This window comes from Perna viridis, chromosome 9 (assembly GCF_037379345.1).
Source record: "Perna viridis isolate PV_CMFRI_1.1 ecotype Kerala chromosome 9, ASM3737934v1, whole genome shotgun sequence".
Lineage (NCBI taxonomy): Eukaryota > Metazoa > Mollusca > Bivalvia > Mytilida > Mytilidae > Perna > Perna viridis.
This window is the reverse complement of record NC_142453.1, coordinates 1,335,416-1,347,945: the sequence shown is the minus strand read 5'-3', so window position 1 is coordinate 1,347,945 and position 12,530 is coordinate 1,335,416. Positions and strand designations below refer to the sequence as shown.

Sequence of the window (12,530 nt, the reverse complement as noted above, 5' to 3'; positions counted from 1 at the left end):
CCCTCGTTTGTCTACCCCGGACTTGACTTTTTATGAACAATTCGGCGGGTGTTTCTAGAAAAGCAGAGGACGCTTACTCTACCGGTGCACCTGGTCATGCTCCCAGTTTTTAGTGGAGTCCGGGTTGCTCATTTGCTTTTGTTAGTTTGTATGTGTGATTTTGGTTGCTTTGTGTTCTTTGTTGTGTGCGTCTGTTTTCTATGTCTGATCTTTGTCCCTGGATTACATTCTTTTGATTACCGCTATAACCTTGGTTCCCTTGATTACTCTTTCAAGAGGAAGAAAAAAATGGATATAGTGATACGCACCAAATCAACCGTGCATAACTAGAATACGAAATAGTAAACATTTTCACCAAAATGTGATCAAATAGCACATTAGGTATTTGTTAAAGTTTTTACCAAAATATATAACGACCAGGTTTTCATTGAGTAAATTAGCTATAATATTTCCTAAAAAGGTTAATAGATTTATTCGCTTACATGTATATCTAATTCAATTAAGTTGCAATTGTGAGTGTTTTTGTTTTGATTTGTTTCGTGCTAGTTTCTAATTTTTATTCGAGTCTTGTTATGAAATATTTTGAGTGACATACCTGAAAATAAAACCAACAGATGGGTTTTTGTGACACGTTAACAAGCGTTATATTCAATAGGATGTTTCCATCTAGAATCAAACTTCTATCTTCAACTGCATTTTCTGATGGTAGAACTAGGCAATACAATGTAAGAAAATTTCGGATAAGTGTCAATGACATGTAAACATTCGTGCAGGCTGTATAGGGAACATGTCCGATGTGTTGCAGTGTGTCACTTTCTTTTCCTTTTCACATTCTCTTTTTTTTAATAAATAATAGGCTAACCAATCTGTTTCCAGATAGTGTGTATGAATTATCTTGACACCTTGATAATTAAAGTTTTATTAATGATTTCCGAGTTGGTCACTTACTGTCGTTTCTTTGTACGCATTATTTTGCTTGTTGTATGTTTCTTTGCTGTGTGTGTCTGTTTTCCCTGTCTGGTCTTTGTTCCTTGATTGTATGTTGTTTTTTTTTCTTTTATTTCCGCTAGAATTTTGGTTCCATTGGTCAGTCTTTCTGAGGTCATGTACTTTCCCTTTAAAACGATTATTTTGTTGTCACTGGAAACACAGAGAAATGAAAACTGAGATTGCACCAACGCTTTAACAGCCATTTTTAAATAAAGATGAGCAAAGGCAGACTTTTTGCTTGCAGTGAAGGGAGAAAAAATGTTGACACCAAGAGATTGCCTTCAACTTGCTGATCCTGGCAAATATTTCGTTTCTAAAAAGTGGGTATCATCATATACCCTTAACATGCAAATACATAAAAAAAAATAAAAATAGAAATCAGAATATATACCTACAATATCATTACTGGTTATATTCATTTTTCCTTCAAAAATGCTTAGTCCACAAGTACAACTGTCATATTCGACAGTCGTGAACACAAACCTTTCGCCTATTTTTTCATCAAATTATTGTAAGATAGATAGTTAATACGGTACCATCACCTAATATAATCTAATACATGCCAAATGAATATTGAAGATTACATTATAACGTACATGTGTTTCAAGGAATTATTTCTATTATTATAACTGAAACCAAAGACTTAAGTATGTACAAGAAGTACTCGATATCTAAATTTGCAAAAGGATGCCAAATTCAGTTCTAAGAAATGTAAAACAAGGATAAACATCGAATCCTGAGCGTGAAGCGATTTTGAACTTTGTGATAATGCAAATGATGTCTACAAACATATGTGTATATTAATTATTTATATGACTAATGACAAGCACATTTTTGCCATTTGAAAGAGTAATCAAGGGAACCAAAGTTATAGCGGTAGTTAAAAGAATGAAATCCAGGGACAAAGACCAGACATGGAAAACAGACATACGCAACAAAAAACATAAAGTAACTAAAATCATGCCTACAAAGTAACAAAAGTAAATGAGCAACTCGGACTCCACTAAAAACTGGGAGCATGGACCAGGTGCACCGGTAGGGTAAGCGTCCTCTACTTTTCTAGAAACACTCGCCGAGTTGCTCATAAAAAGTCAAGTCAGGGGTAGACAAACGAGAAAAGGAAAACTATGACCCGTTGAATAAATCAGTTTTCATGGTGCTGATGGATACACCATAACGATCCACGATTTCATGATGACGACCATAAAACTTCTGTAGTGATGACTTCAATCTTGTAGCAACATAACCCTGTTCCAGGAGCCTATTCGTCAGAGTTATAGCGCGATACAAAAAGTCTACGTAGTTTCGGCAAGCTCTGGCCTATCGTAGGAGTTGTGATATGAACACTACATACGCAGGAGCCGAAGGGATGTTGCCACAGATGAAAGGAAAGTTGACAATTCTGAATGAAAAGTCATCACGTTTGTCATATAATCTGGTCTATAGCTTTCCATAACCATCGATTTCTATGTGTAGGTCAAGATATGAGGCTGACTTCACAGTGTCTGTAGTATCCTTTATCTCAAGTTCTTTTGGGTAGATTCGATGTATCAAATCCCCGAAATCAGGATTGTTTAAAGATAATACGTAATCTATATAGCGGAAACTGATATTGAAGGATCAAGCCAAACGATATTCTTTCTTTCTGATCAAATCAGCAGTAAAGTCAGCCTCATAACAGTGAAGAAATAGGTCAGTAACTAAAGGAGCACAATTTGTTCCCATTGGAATGCCGACCGTTTGTTCAAAAACACGTCCACCACACTGGACAGATATATATAAATAAATATGTATATTTGGAAGATGATTTGGTATTATTTCTAACAAAGTATGAGGAATCTCTACCAAGAACTATATATTTGTATCTAGGTGTACCATCTTTTTTGGAAAAAAAGAACGATGTATAATGTTTTTAACTCGGAATTTTAACTGAGATAATAGTCTTGAACAGATTTTCTCCAAAAGATCGAATTTTTCAGGATCTACATTGAATTAATACCACTACGGGAGTAACAAGTTTTGTGGTAGGACCGCAGACCCTCTTTGACAGTTGTGACTATAGAAGTTAAAAGTTTTTAAAGAGGTTAGGTGGTACATTTTGCAGATCCAGCTATGAAACGTTGTTTGTATGGATTCTTGTGAAAGTTAGGAATCCAGTACATAGACGGTAAATTACAATCATCGTGCTTGGTAGAGAGACCAAAAGAGGATAGCACAGATTTATGGTTTTCCACAATCTCTTCTTTGGAGAGAGTGGTAGCAGTATAGGTCTTATCACTGCTATTATTTTCTACGTCTACTACCTATGATAATAAACATTGGATATAAAACGTTTTGAAGACAAACAAAAACAATGTTGTTTTGGCTTTGTCTGCTGGTACGGCAACATATTTGTCATGTATAGTAGACAATGTTTTTGCTACATCGGGGTCTTTGAAACCTGATGTAGCCTTGGCACTCATTGACCTACTTAAAACTTTCATTCGTTTCAAACTTAAAGACCTCACGGCTTTTAACCACTCTGACAAAGAATCCATGTCTTCTTGTTCTCGTTTTATCCATTTTCTTGCATAGTCCTCGACAGCATCCATAAGAACTTTAAAGTTATAATTCCAATTTATGGAGCGTGGTTCACGGTACTTGGGATCTTTAGAAATGATATTACGTAGAGATTCGTTTTCGATAATGATTAAATCGCCCGTAACGACGTGACCAGAAGGACCATATTTGAATGGAGAGGTTTTGCATTAATAGTCAGGTGGTTTAGCCTTGAAGTCCTCAATATCGAGGTTCTGCAATAGCCTTTTATAATTGAAAATTTTGGATGTAATGGGTGAAGTATAGGAATATGAAATAATTGGTATGGATTTGTTTTTGAAATGTTGGGGAATTTTGTTGGTAACGTGTTTAAAGGTTTCCCGAGATTCACTTTTACATTTTGACCAGTTTTTATCAGGTTCTATGATTGTAACATGTTGTGGAGATCCTCCTGGGTGTGTTCGGCGGTTCTAAGATGGCGACTTAGAGGGAGGTCTGGTTTGCATTTGTAGTCACTGCGTTGACCATTCATACGTCTGTTGCAAGGTTGTTCGGTTTCACCAACGTACTACATACCACATCGGCGCTGGATAAGTATATGCTATTTTCGGTTTTGCAGGTCACGTCGCAAAACATGGTAAACTCCTTTCCAGTGCAGTATCTTTTAAACGTTTTGGTGTGCAGCATCTGGGTACAGGTCTTACATCTCTTATCTCCACATGGTCGGCACTTTACCGTTGTATTTTGTTTGGGTTGAGATGAAATTTCTGCTCTTACTAGGTCATCTCCTAGGCTCCTAGGTCTACGGAATGCCAGGACCGGGAACCCAGGAAAGAGCTTGGAGAGCTTGGGATATTTTTGAATGTTTTTCGAATTTGAATGCAGTAACTGCGAGAGTTTCGCAAAGCCTGGATGGTATGTAAGAACAAAAGGGACCCTTTTGTTCTTTTTTTTAGGTTTGTATTCGAGGAGATCTTTACCGCTGATTTTGTTAGCACGTTCAAATCCCCGATCTATATCTGTTGATTTATAACCACGCAATAACACGGAGTATATCTAGACGTTTGTTGGTGGTATCGTCGTCAGAAGACCAAATACGCCAAATTCGAAGTGCCTGATTGTATGGTATGCTTTTAGTATAATGTTTTGGATGACAACTAGTGGGAGATAAGTATTGGTGACTATCAGTTGGCTTGCTGTGAAGATCCATGGACATTTCGGTAGGGTGGGGGGGGGGTCCAAAATATAGTATATATTATATATATTATAGTATAGATATTAGTATAGAGTGAAGTGATATCAAGAGAGACCAGTAGTGTTTCGGGAGGTATAAGATTCATTGATTCCATTTACCTCAGATAGTCCGTGGTGTCTTTTAAATATGACGGGAGCTTTTGAACAAGGGGTTGGAGATGGTAATCCACAAATTCAGAATTTTTTTCGGTTTGGTGACTATTAGCAGAAACTATGGGTCGTCCAGGGATATCTTTTTTGTGAATTTTAGGTGAAAGGTAAAAACGTCCGGGTCTTGGTTGCTTATGTGAGCCTTTGATAAAGGTAGAACCACCAACAGTGTACGCGATTCTGCTTCTGAATCTGTTTTGATCTTGAACTTTGTGAGTTTTATGCTCGTGAAGTTTTACGAATTTTATGCTCATATAGTTTTACGAGTGTTATGCTGAGGAAGGATATCAGTTATCCGAAATATTCAATTTAAATATATATATATATATAAACGTCTCAGAATGTTACGACTATATTCGCTACTCTGCTCCATTGGATCAATTTGATACAGGGAAGATATATAAACGTATAGAAAGGTCTGAAAAATTCCCAACAATGTTAGAACTGTCAAATTTGCGATGCAAATTTTTGGTCGTTCCCTCCGCGGAACTCGTACCGCTGTGACATCTATGGCACGATGTGTGGTAGTACCAATATATATATATATATGTGTGTGTGTGTGTACAAAGGGAATCACCAAGTTTTGTACATAAAGAGCAAAATATTTAACTGAATACAACTACTGAATGATAATGTAGCGCAAGAAAAGTACTGCACTGACCAAATCTAGGCAGTAGTCAAAAGGGATTGCTTGAATGGAAAGTCTATATATTTTTACTGTGTTTACTTGTTTTCATAGTCCACATTGTTACTTGACATTATAAATAACCTAGTTTTTTTTTTCTAATGACTCATCCACAATTATCTATTGATATTGGATACTACCAGGTCATACTAGTAAGTTCACGTTATTTTTTGCTTATATCTCGGATAAATAATACCCATAACAATGTCGACATACAAACTTTTAAATTTTTCTATAACTAATATAGCAATTCTCTTCCCAGCAAAACTATCATGCAACATGATTTTATTTTAATACATCCATATCATTAAGCAATAAACTGTTCTTTAACGTCAATCAAGAGGCGGCGATTACATGTACGGTAAAAACTCGCTTTTTATCATTCTGCATACGTCATGTGTATACTTCCAATTAGCAGTATCTTAACACGATTTTCACTTTTATTTCATAATTCATTCTTGCAATTTTATTATTTTCATCATGAACATCCCTACAATGATCAAAATGTATGAACGTCATCTTGTCTCCATAGTCTGGGTTGACGCTGTTTCGTTACTATAAAAATTGTGTACTCATTGCCACTGACGACGGTCGTAAAGCCGAAAATGTGGGCTTTTCTGTTTTTAGATACGTTTTATTTATCTTGTTTTTGTATTTAGTTTCGTGTACTCTGGATTTTTATCAGCAACTCGGCGGGTTTATTTTTCGAAAAGCAGAGGGCACTTACCCTATCGGTGCACCTTTTCCATGCGGAGTCTGAGTTTCTCATTTACTTTCATAACTTTATTTGTATTATTTTGATTTTTTTAATGCACCTCGTTGTGTGTGTCTGGTTTCATTTTCTATGTCTTGTCTTTGTCACTTTATTACATTTATTTAATTTGCGCTAGAACTTTTAAAGGCTTAAGGATTGAACAGACTTCATGACTTAAGATTTATAATGGGTATGATATAAACAATGTCATGTCGTAAATATATTTGATAACTATAGTATTTAGTAATAAACTTATGAAACCAGTTATCAAAAAAAGAGTTAATAAACATCAACATTGGCAGTGTTATCTATCTGTTTTATATCATTTTTATCTATTCATATATTTGTAATAACTTTATCTAATTTCTATTCTTTTCTTTCCATATGAAATTCAAAATTATGTGACAAATTGGTCATTGCTGAAGTATTTACCATTGGCCCTAACATGAACGTACTCATAAGTTTAAAGTTAAAAAGCCTAATTATTTATATAAGTACAACCCTGTTCAGTTAATTTTTCTAACCACTCATATTTTAAGTTGAACAAATGTTATCAAATGTGTATTTACCATACAATTGTCTAAAAAGGAAATGACATAGAAGTGCCGCTAAAAGTTAATTGGCAGTTTTTATTGGAACAAACATATTTACCTATCTTAACAAAGAAAAGTTGACATTGTCTACTATACATGACAAATATGTCTGCGTACCAGTAGACAAAGCCCAAAGCAGCATTGGTTTTGTCTGCAAAACGCTTTACATCCAATGTTTATTATCAGAGGTAGACGTATATAATAATAGCAGTGATAATACCTATACTCTACCACACTCTCCAAAGGAGAGATTGTGGAAAACCATAAATCTGTGCTATCCCCTTTTGGTCTCTCTACCAAGCACGATGATTGTGATTTGCCGTCTATGTACTGGATTCCTAAACTCCACAAGAATCCATACAAACAGCGTTTCATAGCTGGATCTGCAAAATGAACCACCTAACCTCTCTCAAAACTTTTAACCTTTATGCTCACGACTGTCAAATAGGGTTTGCTGTCTTACCACAACACTTGTTACACCCGTAATGAGATTAATTCAACGTGGATCCTGAAAAATCTTTTGGAGACAATCAGTTCGAGACTATTATCTGAATATAATAGCATTAAAACCTATGATTTTTTAACACTGTATACTTCTATTCCCCATACTCAGTTAAAATCCCGACTTAAAAACATTATACATCGATGTTTTTTCCACAAAAGATGGTACACCTAGATACAAATACAAAGCCTGGTAGAGGTTCCTCATACTTTATAAGAAATAATTCCAAATCATTTTCAAAATATATAGAGGAAGATATTTACATAATGCTGGAATTTTTAATCGACAACATATTTGTTCAATGTGGTGGACGTGTTTTTTCAACAAACAGTCGGCATTCCAATTTAACAAATTGTGCTCCTTTATTTGCTGAACTATTCCTTTGCTCTTATGAGGCTGACTTTATAGGTGATCTGATCCAAAAGAAATAATATCGTTTGGCTGGATCCTTTAATCTCAGTTTCCGCTATATAGATGACGTATTATCTTCAAACAATCCTAATTTCGGGGATTTGATACATCGCATATATCCAAAAGAACTTGCGATAAAGGATGCTACAGACACTGTGAAGTCAGCCTTATATCTTGACCTACACTTAGAAGTCGATGGTAAAGGAAAACTATTGACCAAACTTTACGACAAACGTGATCCCTTTTCATTCAACTTTCCTTTCATCTGTGGCAACATCCCTTCAGCACCTGCGTATGTGAACTCGTCGATCGTTATGGTGTATTCATCTGCACCACAAAAACTGATTATTCAACGTGTCATAGTTTTCCTTTCCCTTTAGTCTACCCTGGAGGTGACTTTTTATGAGCAACTCGATGGATGTTTCTAGAGTTTACCGACCGGTGCACCTGATTTTTGGTGGAGTCCGAGTTGCTCATTTACTTTTGTTACTTTTTTATATATTATTTTGGTAATTTTTATGTTCCTTGTTGTGTTTGTCTGTTTTTCATGTTTTGTCGTTGTTCCTGGATTGCATTATTTTGATTTTATTACAACCGCTAGAATCTTGGTTTCCTTAATAACTCTGTCTCCCAATGGTATGGGTTTATGTATATTTGCCAAAAGAAAATCAAGTTTTGCGCATAAAGAGGAATGCATTTTACTAAATACAACTAATTAGTGGTAATGAAGCGTAAACAATACTACCAAACTGTAATTTCTACCAAGTAGTCAAAAGGAATTATCTAAATGTATGTATTCGTTCTGTAGGTACTTGTTTTCATAGTCCACATCGTAATATCAAATTAAAAATGACCTAGTTTTCATTGGTGACTCATCATCAAGTATCTATTATACTAGATACTATCAAGTCATACTATTAAGTTCAGGCTATCTTTCGCTTTTATCTCGGATAAATAATACACATTACAATGTCAACATACAAACTATTAAAATTTTCCTATGACTAATATTTTCCCACCAATATTTCTTTCAACGTGATTTGTTTCAAACTTTCATATTGTTCTTTTCTTTTTGGTCGCCATCATTGAATAAGATCGCAACTTAACATATGGTACATACTTTGAACGCAAGACGGAAAACATGTATAGATATACTAAGTAAATAGGGAAAACACGGTAAATATATCCACTATTATTAGGAATAATTGTGGCAATAATTTCTACAATAAGAGCAACAACATTATGTATGTCCTTCTCCTGAAAAAGCTGATAGTTAAAGAATAAAGATAAATACATTTATATATTAGATGCATGTACCAAAACAGTTAATATAACAGATACATAACAATATGTTCAATAACATAGATTTGAGTCTTTCTGAATAAAACAAAATACTGACTACTCTGCTTGTGCTACACGTGAAAATTTCTACTGAACCAAATCCCATTAAGAAATTGTTTAACACCATGTACGGTTCATGTACTGTAAAATCGCTCTTTTACTTGACTATATACGTTTTAAATATACTTAGTATTTGCATTATCATTTAGTTCTCACAGTTTTCATATAAATTACATGATGAATACTTGCAATGTTATTATTTTCATCGTGAACATGGCGCGTCATCCCTACAATAGTCAAAACGTATGCAATTCATCTTGTCTCCTTAGTCTGAGTTGACACTGTTTCTGGCTATCGACATGTTGTACCTTTTGCCCCTAACAAGGACCGTAAAGCCGCAAATATGGGCCTAATTTTCTGTACTTAAAACAGATAATTCGAATTTGTACTTTGTTTCCTTTTTCTTTTCTTTTTTCACAGTGTACCCATCTGCACCATGAAATCTGATTTTATCAACGTGGCATAGTTTTCCATTCCTCTTTCGTCTATCCTGAACTTGACTATTTATGAGAAACTCAGTAAGTGTTTGTAGAAAATTGGAGAATACTAACCCTACCGGTGCACTTAGCCCATGCTCCCGGTTTTAAGTGGAGTCTGAGTTGCTCATTTACTTTTGTTACTTTGTATGTAATATTTTTTTACTTTATATTTTGTTTTGTGTTTGTCTGTTTTCCGTGTCTGGTCTTTGTCCCTTTATTGTATTTTCTTGAATTCCGCCAGATTCTAAGTTACCTTGACTATTCTTTTACTGGTTAATTAATGTAAATTTGAGTTCCCCTCTTCATACGCCAGTTACAAGAAATGTATTTTATCTGATCAAAAAATAGTTCCATAACCTTCGTACTTTTATAACAGGTAGATATTTTATTAACCTATTTAGAATTCAAAAGATTTTTCTTCTAACATTTAAAGGTTTTATGATTGATATAGACCGCATGACCTCGACATAAGTGTAGGTATGATATAAAAATGCTATGTTGTAAATTAATCTAATAATAATAGTATTTAATATTGGAAAATGAAACCAGTTAGAATACATCATACTAATTCAAGAAAGAAATTTAACATGAAAGAGTTAATAAACATCAAATAACATAAGATACTATCGCATTTTACTTTATCTTTTCATATTTTGTTTCTTCCCGGACAAAATTCTAAAGAAATACAGAATATTGAACGTTATTTTACACCAATAGTATTTCATTTGTGTTTAAAACAATGAAGAATGTGACGTTGTGACCAACTGTACATAGTAAACAATTTCTAACGACGAAAGCAAGATTAGTACAAAATAGGTATTTGATAGATCCTAATAGATCAAATCGAATGGAATCGAAACCCATATCACTGCCCTCAATCATTCAATTTTACGACAGACGATTGTATTGTTTTAAAAAGCATTGTCTCTAGATGATTGACATTATCTGATTTATGTTGTTGCTTTAGCTGGCAATTAATTGCGAAGATGTTATCTAAAGGATAAGTTTACCATGTACGACAATAAACGTCAACATTATTAGCTGTGTATATGAAAGCATTGTGTAATAACTAGTTTTGTTTTGTTTGACCAATCATTATTACGGAATGTGTTAGTGTCACCTTTTTTATATCTTTTTTTTAAGAATATATGATTGTTACATGTTCATGTCAATTAGGAATGCAATCCTTTACGAAATGTCATATACTTAAGACTCAGGACCCGTAAACATGGCAATACAATGATATGAAATGCTAAATTTAGGTTTACTACAAAGATATTACTCAGTTTACTTCAAATCCGAATACTCTACAAATAGTACAGCCCAAAACCGAATAGTAAAAATATAAAAACCATTTTAAGAAAAAAAATAACTCAAATGCCTTATCTTGTTGTATGTTTCATTTTGTTAAACTTAGCTTCATTTTTAGGAACATCTGAACGATGTAAGATGTATTTTTCTTGCTGATTCATATAGAAAATATGCATTATATTGTTAAAGTTGTAATCAACCGGGGAAATTGAACAATACAATCGTCATTCTCTTTTTGGTATCAAGTTTTTCAATGATCTAAGAGGACTTCTATGTATTGTAATACAATATGATTGCATTTACATATGAGATATTTTTATCTGTGATATTATCTGAGGATTTTATGTCTCTAATCGCCCAAGACGTTTTAGTGAATATGGACATTATGTATGTTTTTATATCGCTAAATACCTCGATCAACAGAAATATGCGGGAATTTCTACAACACAAGTCGTGTTGTTCCTTATTAATTTAAAAAAAACACTTCCTTGTTGCTGACGTCACTTCCAAAAAATCATCATTTCCATCATAAAGATTTTAAGTCATTCATGTTTCAGAGCATCTATAAGTATGGGATATCGCTGACCTCTTTGTTCCTATTATAAGCTAACTTACCAATCAATTCAGTGGGTTTTCTTGTCTTATTGTATTGCTATAACGCGCATTCTGATAAAAGGAAAATATAACTGTTTAACTTATTATGATGAAATAATTGTATCTACACATAATCAATAATCTGTAGCATAAGTAAAAGTAAAAGGTAATATTAAATCTATTTTGTAAAGTCCAATTATAGTCGGCGTCACATAAATAACATACTGTTAAAATTTGAATAAAAATATTTTCTACGACTTTATTGACACCTACCGTCGTTTAAATTGTCTTAAATGACTTGCTCATTCGTTTAGCCAAACGGCTTCTCCCTAAACATTGAATCGTTAAATTCCGGTCAGATTTTAATTCTAGGTGGCAATATTTACATTGTAAAAAGTCGGCCATGTTTACAGTGATCGGGTTGCTAGGAGATGTTGTTTACGTTTAAATGGTTTGTCCAAAAACCGAAGAACCCAGAATGCAATTCGGTGTTATTTCGGATATCTCGGATTTATTTTACGCGAACAACGTATAATACCGAGAAGTTGATCAAGCAGACGAGTGTCACCGGAGTTCGACGGGAACTTACGCACTTCGTTTGTAAACAAATCGTCCCGTAAAAACCAACATGGCGGATATTAGTATGGGATTTTCCCGTAAGGATTTGTTACGCATGATTTAAGCTAATAAGCGACTTGTTTTTGAGAAGCTGTTTGGCTAAACGAATGAGCAAGTCATTTAAGACAATTTAAACGACGGTTGGTGTCAATAAAGTCGTAGAAAATATTTTTATTCAAATTTTAACAGTATGTTATTTATGTGACGCCGAGTATAGTCAAAATGCGAGGTTTTATCATTGGATAATGGT

The 12,530-nt window shown here is 34.1% G+C and overlaps 1 long non-coding RNA gene across 2 annotated transcripts; it reads left to right on the top strand.

Moving 5' to 3' along the window:
- The first annotated feature begins 6,182 nt into the window (after positions 1 to 6,182).
- Positions 6,183 to 11,060, top strand: LOC148606047 (uncharacterized). 2 transcript variants are annotated; one of them, XR_015915486.1, is made up of 3 exons: positions 6,183 to 9,053; positions 9,699 to 9,796; positions 10,191 to 11,060. It is a non-coding gene; the product is annotated as an uncharacterized LOC148606047 (long non-coding RNA). The 2 variants fall into 2 exon arrangements; XR_015915485.1 differs by having other exon boundaries at positions 6,183 to 9,796.
- Positions 11,061 to 12,530: the final 1,470 nt, after the last annotated feature.